Genomic DNA, 14,157 nt, shown 5'->3' on the forward strand with positions numbered 1-14,157 from the left:
GTTCTTATTTACAAAACAGAAATAGAGTCACAGATGTAGAAAACAAACTTATGGTTACCAGGGGGGAAGGAGAGGAAGAGATAAACTGGGAGATTGGGATTGATATATACACACTGCTATATACAAAATAGGTAACTAATAAGGACCTACTGTATAGCACAGGGAACTCTACTCAATACTCTGTAATGTCCTATATGGAAAAGAATCTAAAAAAAGAGTGGATTTATGTACATGTATAACTGATTCACTCTGTTGTACACCTGAAACTAATACAACATTGGAAATCAGCTATACTCCAGTTTAAAAAAAAAAACAAAAACAGATGTACAGTGTATGTTTAATAGGCCACAAACAGGTTATTCCTCAATATGTGAAAATTTCACCCATCACTTGTTATTGATCTGTTCAGATTTTCTGTTTCTTCATGATTTAGTCTTGGTAAGTTGTATGTTTCTATGAGTTTATCCATTTCTTCTAGGTTATCCAGTTTTTTGGCATATAATTATATCATTATAAAATCACATTTTCTTTAATATTTCTTATAGATACTATTATTGGCTCACAAAGACCTCTCCATCGGGTACATTGCATCCTTTGACAATAACTAGTGAATGACTACCAAATGTAAAACCGATAGCTAGTGGGAAGCAGCCGCATAGCACAGGGAGATCAGCTCGGTGCTTTGTGACCACCTAGAGGGGTGGGATAGGGAGGGTGGGAGGGAGGGAGACGCAAGAGGGAAGAGATATGGGGATATATGTATATGTATAGCTGATTCACTTTGTTATAAAGCAGAAACTAACACACCATTGTAAAGCAATTATACTCCAATAAAGATGTTAAAAAAAGAAAGATAATTACTGAAGCATATTTACATCAGTAATACTTTAGCTGTACAAAATTAATCTAGAAATTGGTTTTCTCTTTTTGATCTAATAGTTTTTCTACAATGTGTATATGAAAAAAAAGTAGTTCTTTTAACACTGTGGATCCAATTGTGAAATAAAGAGCATAACAAGTACAAAAAGAAATAATAATAACTAGTGAATGAAAAAGTCGAGTAAATTAATTTTAAAATTTCAACTCCACTCTATGGCCCTACTCTGAATATATCTGAGTTTGGAACATATCAATGAAGGTTGAAGTATTGCATTTTGTATTGATAGTTTTATCCTTATTCAAAATATGTGTAAAAGGAAGAGAAGACTTTTTATGGGTTTATAGTGCCTTCACTATTAGAAAATTTATTATGATCTTATTTTGAAAAAACTTAAAATCATGAAGCTTATAAAAAAAAGGTAAAATGAACATATGGCAAAAATTATTTGATTCCTTTATTAGAGAATCAATATGATATTGAAGTTGGTCTAAAGGAGAAGTTGAGGAATGTAGACTTTTATTATCAGTCAGCCAAAGGAATGCTAAAATGAATTGCTAATAGATACAAAGATAGTTAAGGCATTATTTGTAGTAAACTGAAACATTTCAGGTTATATTTTATTATCTATTAGATAATTTACAAGTTAAGAAGTGATTTCACAGTATCTGAAATATTGTTTAATAGCAGATAACAAATTCAAAGATACATTTTTTTTTTGTTGTTGTTGAAGCAAACAAATCACTTTATTTCTATAACTTTGTTCACTCCTAATGTTTTGCATTACTTTTTTTTTTTTTTTTTTTTTTTTTCCACACACACACCCTGTATTTTATTTTTACAAGAGATAGATAGACTGACACCAAGCATTGTACATGGATGACCACAACAAAAGCAACAATGATTGCAATTACCAAACATGAAACACACTTATACTATGTCATAACATTGACATTCAGTCCAGTAATCCTCCACTGTAACAGCTCCTTTACTTTGCAGTGAAAATTGATTTGTATATTCTTTTCCTCTGAGTCCTTGTGGGATTTTTTTTTTTTTTTAATTCAGACAGAAAGTCACAAAAATTATACTCATCCTCATCAGTTCACTCAGTCCCATGTAATTAATTTCTTTTTTTTCATCTTGATCTTTTGTTAGCACTTTTATGAGTTCATCAGTTTTTCATTAGAGTTCTGAAAATGCTTATTCATTCAGTTCAGCAGTACAGTCAGTTACCAGAAACCTGTACTTGTCAGAGTCTTTTCCATGAATTTCTTGAAGATGAAACTCTTTTATAGGAACATATTTGCAAAATCATCAGAGTACACCCAGAACTGTCTGTAAATGACAAAAGACTTAAAAATGACCATGGTTAAAGATTTGATGAAAGTTCATAATAATGCAGTTGACAAGAAAATTAGTTATTTCTGAGATATACATTTTAAAGTAATAACTAGGATTATTACTTATAACATTATACCAGAACATATAAGATTTTTAGACGTTTCCTGTAATGTCTGAAACATTTATATTAACATATTTCCATACATATTTCCATACAAATACAAATATAAGATTTTTAGAAATTTCATGTAATGTCTGAAACATTTATATTAACATATTTCCATACATATTTCCATACAAATACAAATATAAGATTTTTAGAAATTTCATGTAATGTCTGAAACATTTATATTAACATATTTCCATACATATTTCCATACAAATACAAATATAAGATTTTTAGAAATTTCATGTAATGTCTGAAACATTTATATTAACATATTTCCATACATATTTCCATACAAATACAAATATAAGATTTTTAGAAATTTCATGTACTGTCTGAAACATTTATATTAACATATTTCCATACATATTTCCATACAAATACAAATATAAGATTTTTAGAAATTTCATGTAATGTCTGAAACATTTATATTAACATATTTCCATACAAATAACCCAATGAAAGTTTAGTATTAGTTGTTTTGTTTGTTTTTTTATACTGCAGGTTCTTATTAGGCATCAGTTTTATACACATCCGTGTATACATGTCAATCCCAATCGCCCAATTCAGCACATCACCATCCCCACCTCATCGCAGTTTTCCCCCCTTGGTGTCCATATGTCCATTCTCTACATCTGTGTCTCAACTTCTGCCCTGCAAACTGGCTCATCTGTACCATTTTTCTACGTTCCACATACATGCATTAACATACGATATTTGTTTTTTTCTTTCTGACTTACTTCACTCTGTATGACAGTCTCTAGATCCATCCACTTCTCAACAAATGACTCAATTTCGTTCCTTTTTATGGCTGAATAATATTCCATCGTATATATGTACCACAACTTCTTTATCCATTCGTCTGTTGATGGGCATTTTGGTTGCTTCCATGACCTGGCTATTGTAAATAGTGCTGCAATGAACATTCGGGTGCATGTGTCTTTTTGAATTACGGTTTTCTCTGGGTATATGCCCAGTAGTGGGATTGCAGGGTCATATGGTAATTCTATTTTTAGTTTTTTAAGGAACCTCCATATTGTTCTCCATAGTGGCTGTATCAATTTACATTCCCACCAACAGTGCAAGAGGGTTCCCTTTTCTCCACACCCTCTCCAGCATTTGTTGTTTGTAGATTTTCTGATGATGCCCATTCTAACAGGAGTGAGGTGATACCTCATTGTAGTTTTGATTTGCATTTCTCTAATAATTAGTGATGTTGAGCATCTTTTCATGTGCTTCGTGGCCGTCTGTATGTCTTCTTTGGAGAAATGTCTATTTAGGTCTTCTGCCCATTTTTGGATTGGGGTGTTTGTTTCTTTGATATTGAGCTGAATGAGCTGTTTATATATTTTGGAGATTAATCCTTTGTCCGTTGATTCATTTGCAAATATTTTCTCCCATTCTGAGGGTTGTCTTTTCGTCTTGTTTATGGTTTCCTTTGCTGTGCAAAAGCTTTGAAGTTTCATTAGGTCCCACTTGTTTATTTTTGTTTTTATTTCCATTACTCTAGGAGGTGGATCGAAAAAGATCTTGCTGTGATTTATGTCAAAGAGTGTTCTTCCTATGTTTTCCTCTAAGAGTTTTATAGTGTCCAGTCTTATATTTAGGTCTCTAATCCATTTTGAGTTTATTTTTGTGTATGGTGTTAGGGAGTATTCTAATTTCATTCTTTTACATGTGGCTGTCCAGTTTTCCCAGCACCACTTATTGAAGAGACTGTCTTTTCTCCATTGTATATCTTTGCCTCCTTTGTCATAGATTAGTTGACCATAGGTGCGTGGGTTAATCTCTGGGCTTTCTATCTTGTTCCATTGATCTATGTTTCTGTTTTTGTGCCAGTACCATATTGTCTTGATTACTGTAGCTTTGTAGTATAGTCTGAAGTCAGGGAGTCTGATTCCTCCAGCTCCATTTTTTTGCCTCAAGACTGCTTTGGCTATTCGGGGTCTTTTGTGTCTCCATACAAATTTTAAGATGATTTGTTCTAGCTCCGTAAAAAATGCCCTTGGTAATTTGATAGGGATTGCATTGAATCTGTAGATTGCTTTGGGTAGTATACTCATTTTCACAATGTTGATTCTTCCAATCCAAGAACATGGTATATCTCTCCATCTGTTGGTATCATCTTTAATTTCTTTCATCAGTGTCTTATAGTTTTCTGCATACAGGTCTTTTGTCTCCCTAGGTAGGTTTATTCCTAGGTATTTTATTCTTTTTGTTGCAATGGTAAATGGGAGTGTTTCCATAATTTCTCTTTCAGATTTTTCATCATTAGTGTATAGGAATGCAAGAGATTTCTGTGCATTAATTTTGTAACCTGCAACTTTACCATATTCATTAATTAGCTCTAGCAGTTTTCTGGTGGCCGTTTTAGGATTCTCTATGTATAGTATCATGTCATCCGCAAACAGTGACAGTTTTACTTCTTCTTTTCCAATTTGGATTCCTTTTATTTCTTTTTCTTCTCTGATTGCCGTGGCTAGGACTTCCAGAACTATGTTGAATAATAGTGGTGAGAGTGGACATCCTTGTCTCGTTCCTGATCTTAGAGGAAATGCTTTCAGTTTTTCACCATTGAGAATGATGTTTGCTGTGGGTTTGTCATATATGGCCTTTATTATGTTGAGGTAGGTTCCCTCTATGCCCACTTTCTGGAGAGTTTTTATCATAAATGGGTGTTGAATTTTGTCAAAAGCTTTTTCTGCATCTATTGAGATGATCATATGGTTTTTATTCTTCAATTTGTTAATATGGTGTATCACATTGATTGATTTGCGTATATTGAAGAATCCTTGCATCCCTGGGATAAATCCCACTTGATCATGGTGTATGATCCTTTTAATGTGTTGTTGGATTCTGTTTGCTAGTATTTTGTTGAGGATTTTTGCATCTATATTCATCAGTGATATTGGTCTGTAATTTTCTTTTTTTGTAGTGTCTTTGTCTGGTTTTGGTATCAGGGTGATGGTGGCCTCATAGAATGAGTTTGGGAGAGTTCCTTCCTCTGCAATTTTTTGGAAGAGTTTGAGAAGGATGGGTGTTAGCTCTTCTCTAAATGTTTGATAGAATTCACCTGTGAAGCCATCTGGTCCTGGACTTTTGTTTGTTGGAAGATTTTTAATCACAGTTTCAATTTCATTACTTGTGATTGGTCTGTTGATATTTTCTGTTTCTTCCTGATTCAGTCTTGGAAGGTTATACCTTTCTAAGAATTTGTCCATTTTTTCCAGGTTGTCCATTTTATTGGCATAGAGTTGCTTGTAGTAGTCTCTTAGGATGTTTTGTATTTCTGCGGTGTCTGTTGTAACTTCTCCTTTTTCATTTCTGATTTTATTGATTTGAGTCCTCTCCCTCTTTTTCTTGATGAGTCTGGCTAATGGCTTATCAATTTTGTTTATCTTCTCAAAGAACCAACTTTTAGTTTTATTGATCTTTGCTATTGTTTTCTTTGTTTCTATTTCATTTATTTCTGCTCTGATCTTTATGATTTCTTTCCTTCTGCTAACTTTGGGTTTTGTTTGTTCTTCTTTCTCTAGTTTCTTTAGGTGTAAAGTTAGATTGTTTACTTGAGATTTTTCTTGTTTCTTTAGGTAGGCTTGTATAGCTATAAACTTCCCTCTTAGAACCGCTTTTGCTGCATCCCATAGGTTTTGGGTCGTCGTGTTTTCATTGTCATTTGTCTCTAGGTATTTTTTGATTTCCTGTTTGATTTCTTCAGTGATCTCTTGGTTATTTAGTAACGTATTGTTTAGCCTCCATGTGTTTGTCTTTTTTACGTTTTTTTCCCTGTAATTCATTTCTAATCTCATAGCGTTGTGGTCAGAAAAGATGCTTGATATGATTTCAATTTTCTTAAATTTACTGAGGCTTGATTTGTGACCCAAGATGTGATCTATCCTGGAGAATGTTCCGTGTGCACTTGAGAAGAACGTGTAATCTGCCGTTTTTGGATGGAATGTCCTATATATATCAATTAAATCTATCTGGTCTATTGTGTCATTTAAAGCTTCTGTTTCCTTATTTATTTTCATTTTGGATGATCTGTCCATTGGTGTAAGTGAGGTGTTAAAGTCCCCCACTATTATTGTGTTACTGTCGATTTCCTCTTTTATAGCTGTTAGCAGTTGCCTTATGTATTGAGGTGCTCCTATGTTGGGTGCATATATATTTATAATTGTTATATCTTCTTCTTGGATTGATCCCTGGATCATTATGTAGTGTCCTTCCTTGTCTCTTGTAACATTCTTTATTTTAAAGTCTATTTTATCTGATATGAGTATAGCTACTCCAGCTTTCTTTTGATTTCCATTTGCATGGAATATCTTTTTCCATCCCCTCACTTTCAGTCTGTATGTGTCCCTAGGTCTGAAGTGGGTCTCTTGTAGACAGCATATATATGGGTCTTGTTTTTGTATCCATTCAGCCAGTCTATGTCTTTTGGTTGGGGCATTTAATCCATTCACGTTTAAGGTAATTATCGATATGTATGTTCCTATGACCATTTTCTTAATTGTTTTGGGTTTGTTTTTGTAGGTCCTTTTCTTCTCTTGTGTTTCCCACTTAGAGAAGTTCCTTTAACATTTGTTGTAGAGCTGGTTTGGTGGTGCTGAATTCTCTTAGCTTTTGCTTGTCTGTAAAGCTTTTGATTTCTCCATCAAATCTAAATGAGATCCTTGCTGGGTAGAGTAATCTTGGTTGTAGGTTCTTCCCTTTCATCACTTTAAGTATTTCATGCCACTCCCTTCTGGCTTGCAGAGTTTCTGCTGAGAAATCAGCTGTTAACCTTATGGGGGTTCCCTTGTATGTTATTTGTCGTTTTTCCCTTGCTGCTTTCAATAATTTTTCTTTGTCTTTAATTTTTGCCACTTTGATTACTATGTGTCTCGGCGTGTTTCTCCTTGGGTTTATTCTGTATGGGACTCTCTGCGCTTCCTGGACTTGGGTGGCTATTTCCTTTCCCATGTTAGGGAAGTTTTCGATTATAATCTCTTCAAATATTTTCTCTGGTCCTTTCTCTCTCTCTTCTCCTTCTGGGACCCCTATAATGCGAATGTTGTTGCGTTTAATGTTGTCCCAGAGGTCTCTTAGGCTGTCTTCATTTCTTTTTATTCTTTTTTCTTTAGTCTGTTCCGCAGCAGTGAATTCCACCATTCTGTCTTCCAGGTCACTTATCCGTTCTTCTGCCTCAGTTATTCTGCTATTGATTCCTTCTAGTGTAGTTTTCATTTCAGTTATTGTATTGGTCATCTCTGTTTGTTTGTTCTTTAATTCTTCTAGGTCTTTGTTAATCATTTCTTGCATCTTCTCAATCTTTGCCTCCATTCTTATTCCGAGGTCCTGGATCATCTTCACTATCATTATTCTGAATTCTTTTTCTGGAAGGTTGCCTATCTCCACTTCATTTAGTTGTTTTTCTGGGGTTTTTTCTTGTTCCTTCATCTGGTACATAGCCGTCTGCCTTTTCATCTTCTCTGTCTTTCTGTAACTGTGGTTTTTGGTCCACAGGCTGCAGGATTGTAGTTTTTCTTGCTTCTGTTGTCTGCCCTCTGGTGGTTGAGGCTATCTAAGAGGCTTGATGGGAGGCTCTGGTGGTGGGTAGAGCTGACTGTTGCTGTGGCGGTCAGAGCTCAGTAAAACCTTAATCCACTTGACTGTTGATGGGTGGGGCTGGGTTCCCTCCCTGTTGCTGTGGCGATCAGAGCCCAGTAAAACCTTAATCCACTTGACTGTTGATGGGTGGGGCTGAGTTCCCTCCCTGTTGGTTGTTTTGCCTGAGGCAACCCAACACTGGAGCCTACCCGTGCTCTTTGGTGGGGTTAATGGCAGACTCTGGGAGGGCTCACGCCAAGGAGAACTTCCCAGGACCTCTGCTGCCAGTGTCCTTATCCCCACGGTGAAACAGAGCCACCACTCGCCTCTGCAGGAGACCCCCCAACACCAGCAGGTACGTCTGGTTCAGTCTCCCCCAGGGTCACTGCTCCTTCCCCTGGGTCCCGATGCACACATTACTTTGTGTGTGCCCTCCAAGAGTGGGGTCTCTGTTTCCCCCAGTCCTGTCACAGTCCTGCAATCAATTCCCACTAGACTTCAAAGTCTGATTCTCTAGGAATTCCTCCTCCCTTTGCCGGACCCCCAGGTTGGGAAGCCTGAGATGGGGCTCAGAACCTTCACTCCAGTGGGTGGACTTCTGTGGTATAAGTGTTCGCCAGTCTGTGAGTCACCCACCCAGCAGTTATGGGATTTGATTTTACTCTGATTGCGCCCCTCCTACCGTCTCACTGTGGCTTCTCCTCTGTCCTTGGACGTGGGGTGTCCTCCTTGGTGAAGTCCAGGGTCTTCCTGTCAATGATTGTCCAGCAGCCAGTTGTGATTCTGGTGCTCTCGCAAGAGGGAGTGAGAGCACGTCCTTCTACTCCGCCATCTTGGTTAATCTCCTCCAAAGATACATTTTTCCAGGAACAAATTATCCTTGTGAAGGTCTGTGCTCCAGTATGATGTTGTAAGCTCATCCATTCATCCTCTTGCTTTATGTCTAAATTTTGGATAATTGTTCTTTACAGTCAACATTAATATTTTTAACCTTTTTAATTTAAAAATAATTTAAGTCTTATAAAAATTGCAAAACAGTATGAAGAGTTCATTTATATCCCTTAACTCTCTTCATCTAATGTTCACATTGATATTTTACATTGGTTTCTGAGCACCAGTGTCCAACAAAAGGAACCAGGGTTCCTTGTAGAAGTAGTTGATTCTAGGGCTGAGGCAGACATTATACAGGATGTCTGGAACATATTCTGGTTCCAGAAAGTAGGAACATAATTAGAAAGGAGTGGGGGATGGAGAGGAGGAGCAGGAAGAGAAGGGGGAGGGGGACGGGGAGAGAGAAGGAGGTAGGAAGGGGAGGAAGGGGAGAAGAGGAAAGAGAAGGAGAGAAGGAGAAGAAAGAGAAGAATAAGAAGAAGGGGTATTGAAAGAATACAGGAGTCACCCTGAAGGATTTCCTAGTGACTACAGCTGGAACAATTTGAGCAATGAATCAGTATTTTTTATAACACAAAAGGGGAGAGGCTATGGTACTAATTGGAGTAGGAGAAATGAAGACCTTCTTTGTGTAAAATGGAAATATAAAAATGTCAAAAGTCACCTAAGGCAGACTTTTTTTTTTTTTTTTTGGTAATGTGGAATATTTACTGTAGTTGGCAATTTAAAACTTAATTCTCTATGACTATCTTTGCCTACATCCACCTTGGAAAATCTTGTTTAAATGGAGAGTTACACCTTTCCCAGTTTGAAGACCACTGGTATAAAATGTGGGGTTCCTATTTCACATTTACTATTCTGAAATCCAGTAAAAAAGATACAATCTGTGAACTCCAAATTTAAATAACATATTTTTAAATGCCTCCTATACTCCAGTTACTCTCAGAAATCCCTTCCTTTGCAGAGCTTGCAAATGTTGTAGTGAAAACATTTATGTAACACTTAAACATGCACAAGGAACATTTCTAAGTATTGTACTTGTATTAACTCATTTGATTCTTACAACAACCTTGTAAAATAGATTACATTAATATTTTAATTTTACCAGCTAGTAAACCAAAATTAAGCAAAGGAAAAGAAAAAAGAAAAAAACCACCAGAGCTTAAGTAATATTCACTTGAGCATTTAAATTAAATCTGGGATTAGTTTTTGCAGATTTTGTCTTGAAGTACATGTGTTGACTTTATAAATAGTCAAAAGTATATTCGTTTTATAGAATGGTTAATTGAAGAGTTAATTGTCACAGCCTTAGAAACAGCCCTATAAATAACATTATTTGATTTCAGTAAAAGAAGATAAATAAAGATCAGCTCTAGTGATTACTCAAATTCCATGGAAACTAGAAACATATATTTATAGAAAACTTGATACTTTATAAATATCAAATTGTACCATTATCTGCAGATGTGCCAGTTCTGTCAAACTTTGCCAAAATTATATAACTATTTCTAAAACAAATGGCTTTATGATGAAAATGGCAAAGTGAAAAATGTAATGTCTCTACCTTCAATTTTTTATTTTTATGTAATGGAGTGAGAAAAATTTAAATTTTAAAAATGATTGCATAATATTATAGAATATATCATACTTTCCTATTAGATTCCAAATATTAAGGTTTTATAATATTCCTTGATATTTTAAAGGTAAATTTACCATGCTATTTTCATCATTTTGAAACTTTTAAAGAATATTCATAAAAGGAACCTAATTGAAAGGTACAGTCTTTACTAAACATTAGTTTATGGATCATGATTTTAATTATCTTTTAGTAATATGAAACATGGAAAGATCTTATATATTAAATGTTGAATATTTCTAGTCCTACACTAATCAAATCTAAGAAGGAAGAGAGATTTTTCTTTCATGCTTGCTATTTCCTTTTTTTTCTCATTTCTCAGATACATACTTTATGTAATTCGATGCTGTAAAGAAAAAATGGTACTATATCAATCAAGAAATAGTTTAACAGCTCATCAGATAACTGTAATGCTTTTATAAGCCAATTATTTGTATTAAAAATATTTGGGGCAATGCAATGTTAATCATATTTGCCTCTTAAAATACCAGTTATATCACATTATTCATAAATGCATCTCATACACAGCTTGCCCAGGAAATAATTAATTAGTATTCATTAATGTCTAATGAAATTATCTAGTACTCACTTTTCTGTTTTGTATAATTAACATCACGTTGATGTAATTACTGAAACATGTATGTCATTAGTTGCATTAACATTGTTTCTAATGAGATCATGTGCATAAATAAACTTCTATTTTTATACTTTAATTTTGGAATTATGTGCTCAGATTAATCTACCTCAAATTATTTAGCAATTATGCAACTGTTCTTGTTTAATATAGAAGTATTTTGCCAGGTACACTGCAGCCTTATCATTGAATTATTTTTAAAACTACCCTTGTCTTTTTTATTTGTGTATCATGTTTATATCAGTTCCAACCTTTGTTGATACCAATTTGGCAGCAAAAGTCCAGGTTATCAGCCTTTCTGAACTGATGAAAGTGGTCTCCTTAGCAACCAAAGCACTGTAGAATCTCTCAGAACACCTGTTCTTCCCACTCATAATTCCTGCAGCTGAGATGTATGCACTTGAAAACTGCCTTTTCATTTTGATTTTTGCTTTTCTGTGTTCGGGTTGGTTAGGACAGTGGGAGTTTGCTGAGCTTGGCTGCTCACATAGATCAAAAGATTAGTGTCTACATGCTTTAGACTCACTATCATGGTTAGCAATTAGCATTTCATCTTCTCCACCTCGAAGTACTCCTCCTGTATTTCCTTAGCAGTAAGTCCTTAGCAGCCAGTTATAATGGTAAGATTTGGAAATCCAGCTAGGGCAGTAGACATTCTGTAAGTGCAGATGACAAAACATGGCTCTGTTGTCACCCTCAGGCTTTTTATCCAGCCAACATTCATAATTCATTGGGCCTAGTAATATAAAAGGGCAATGTGCCTGACTGCTTGTGAAAATTACTGTCATATTTTAGTTTATAAATTTTTTAAATTATTCATTTTCTTGATTGTGTAAGGTCATTCTTCTCTTTTTCTTGAAAATTTACCCGAACTTATTCAGATACATTGTCTGTATTAGGCCTCATAAAAGAGATTTAAAGAAAAAAAAAAAAGATCACTCAGTTTTTTTCTTTCTTAGAGCAAGTTCCTAAGAAACCTAAACTTAAGTAGTATTTTAATGTTTCATTTTAACAATTCCATGAACAGTTTCATTTAATTTAAGAGTTCCCATTTTAAGATATCTCTTAAGAGATTAAATAAAATAAAGAATGCATAATAAGTTGTCTTTATAAACATACAACCTTTCATATGTAGTGAAACATGTCATAAAAAATAAAAGCTCATGCAGGGAGAGAATTAAAGTTAATTTTCCACATGTGATTAATAATCCTATCATCTATCAAAGTTTTCTTTATATATAAACATATGCTACCATTTATTTAATTTTCAACTTATTTTTTGGTCACAATCTGATTTTCTAAATAAGTTGGTAAGTCATTTCCTCAAACTAACCTTTACCAATTAATTAAATGTTACAGGCAAATTGTTTTACATGTTCACCCAATATAAAATATGGCTCTGATTAGAGGAAATAATTATTTTTCTATTAACAGAAAAAAACTGTGTAAAAATGATTTATATTTTATTATTCTAAAATATGCCTATTTAAAATGATTTAAAAAAACAGGTCATATTCTTTGTAGTAGGCCTTTTACTATTTGACTATTGAAATACAGATATTAAAAACCTTTGTTATGAGAGACCCACATATGTAGATTAAAGATGAATTATTCTGCTTTTTTTTTCCTCATATACTACCAATGAACATATATCTTCCTTCTGGAAGTTATAGATATCCCAACATGTGCTAAAAATCCGAAGGATATAAATATTTAAACATTCCTTGATGTTGTTTAGAAGTTCTTCCACTTCAGGACATCGTTTCTTTTACATTTTGAAATAGACACAGCACATTTGAGGAAGAAATAACTTGAAAAAAATTTAAATTTTACTTTCATTCTTTCTCCTTTTCAGCAATTACCAGTATTAAGATTCCCCCAGGGCCCTTGTTCTCTTTTCTAACATCACAGCTTCTTTCCTCCCTTTCCTCTTTTCCTCTCCCTCCCCTTCCACATTCTTCTCCTTTCCAGATGACTTTGCTCTCCTAATGCAAAGAGCAGATACTTTTGCTGTTCATCACTGTATCCCTAGTGACTAACACAGTGCCAAACTTATAAAACTGGCTTAATTTTACTTTCTGAAAGATAAGATCAATCCCCAATTTTAACTGTCATCTTTTACATCTAGCTACATTTACCCAGTTATTGGATATCTTCTTACCTTTTAGTATCTGCAACCTAAAAACACACATACAGAATGCCAAACATATTAAAGTGAACATCCTAATAAGATTGTGTGTCATCGGGGGATTCTAGCTGCTGGAACAAATAAATGCCCACGTTTTCATGGTATAACACAATAGGCATTTATTTCATGCTGATGTAATGTGGTGTGTCATTACAAGTCTGCAGGCAGCGTTCCTGCAGGATGTCTGCATGGTGTCAGGGACTAAGACTCCTTCTGTCTTATGGTTTCATAGGCCTACAAAGAGCTCTGCATTCTATTAACTAATGGGGTTGACAGCATTAGACACACTGTTTTTTATAAAGTACATTTATTTTTAGAGCAGTTTTAGATTTATGGAAAAATCGAGAATATAGCACAGAGGGTTCCCATGTATTTTGTACCCAGTTTTCTCTATTAACACTTTTATTAGTATAGTATTTGTTATAATTAAGGTATTGATATTGATACATTATTCTTAATCAAAGGCCGTACTTTCTTCAGATTATCTAACGTCTTTTTTCTGTTCCATGATCCTAAACAGGATACTGTATTACATTTACTTGCATGTTTTCTTTAGGCTATTCTTAGGCTTTCTTTAGGCTATCTTTAGTTTGTGACCATATCTCAGAAGTTCCATGTTTTTGATGACCTTGACTGGTCAAGTATTTTTATAGAATACTACTCTTGTAATTTCTATGACGTTTTTCTTCTAATTAGACTGGAACTATGGATTTTAAGGTGGAAGATCACAGAGGTAAAATTCCGCTTCATCATGTCATGTCAAGAGTATTTACTATTAACATGATTGATCATTGTTTATACTAATCTTAATCACCTGGCTGAGGTCGTGTTTGTC

The sequence above is a fragment of the Balaenoptera acutorostrata genome, chromosome 2 (assembly GCF_949987535.1).
Source record: "Balaenoptera acutorostrata chromosome 2, mBalAcu1.1, whole genome shotgun sequence".
Classification (NCBI taxonomy): Eukaryota; Metazoa; Chordata; class Mammalia; order Artiodactyla; family Balaenopteridae; genus Balaenoptera; species Balaenoptera acutorostrata.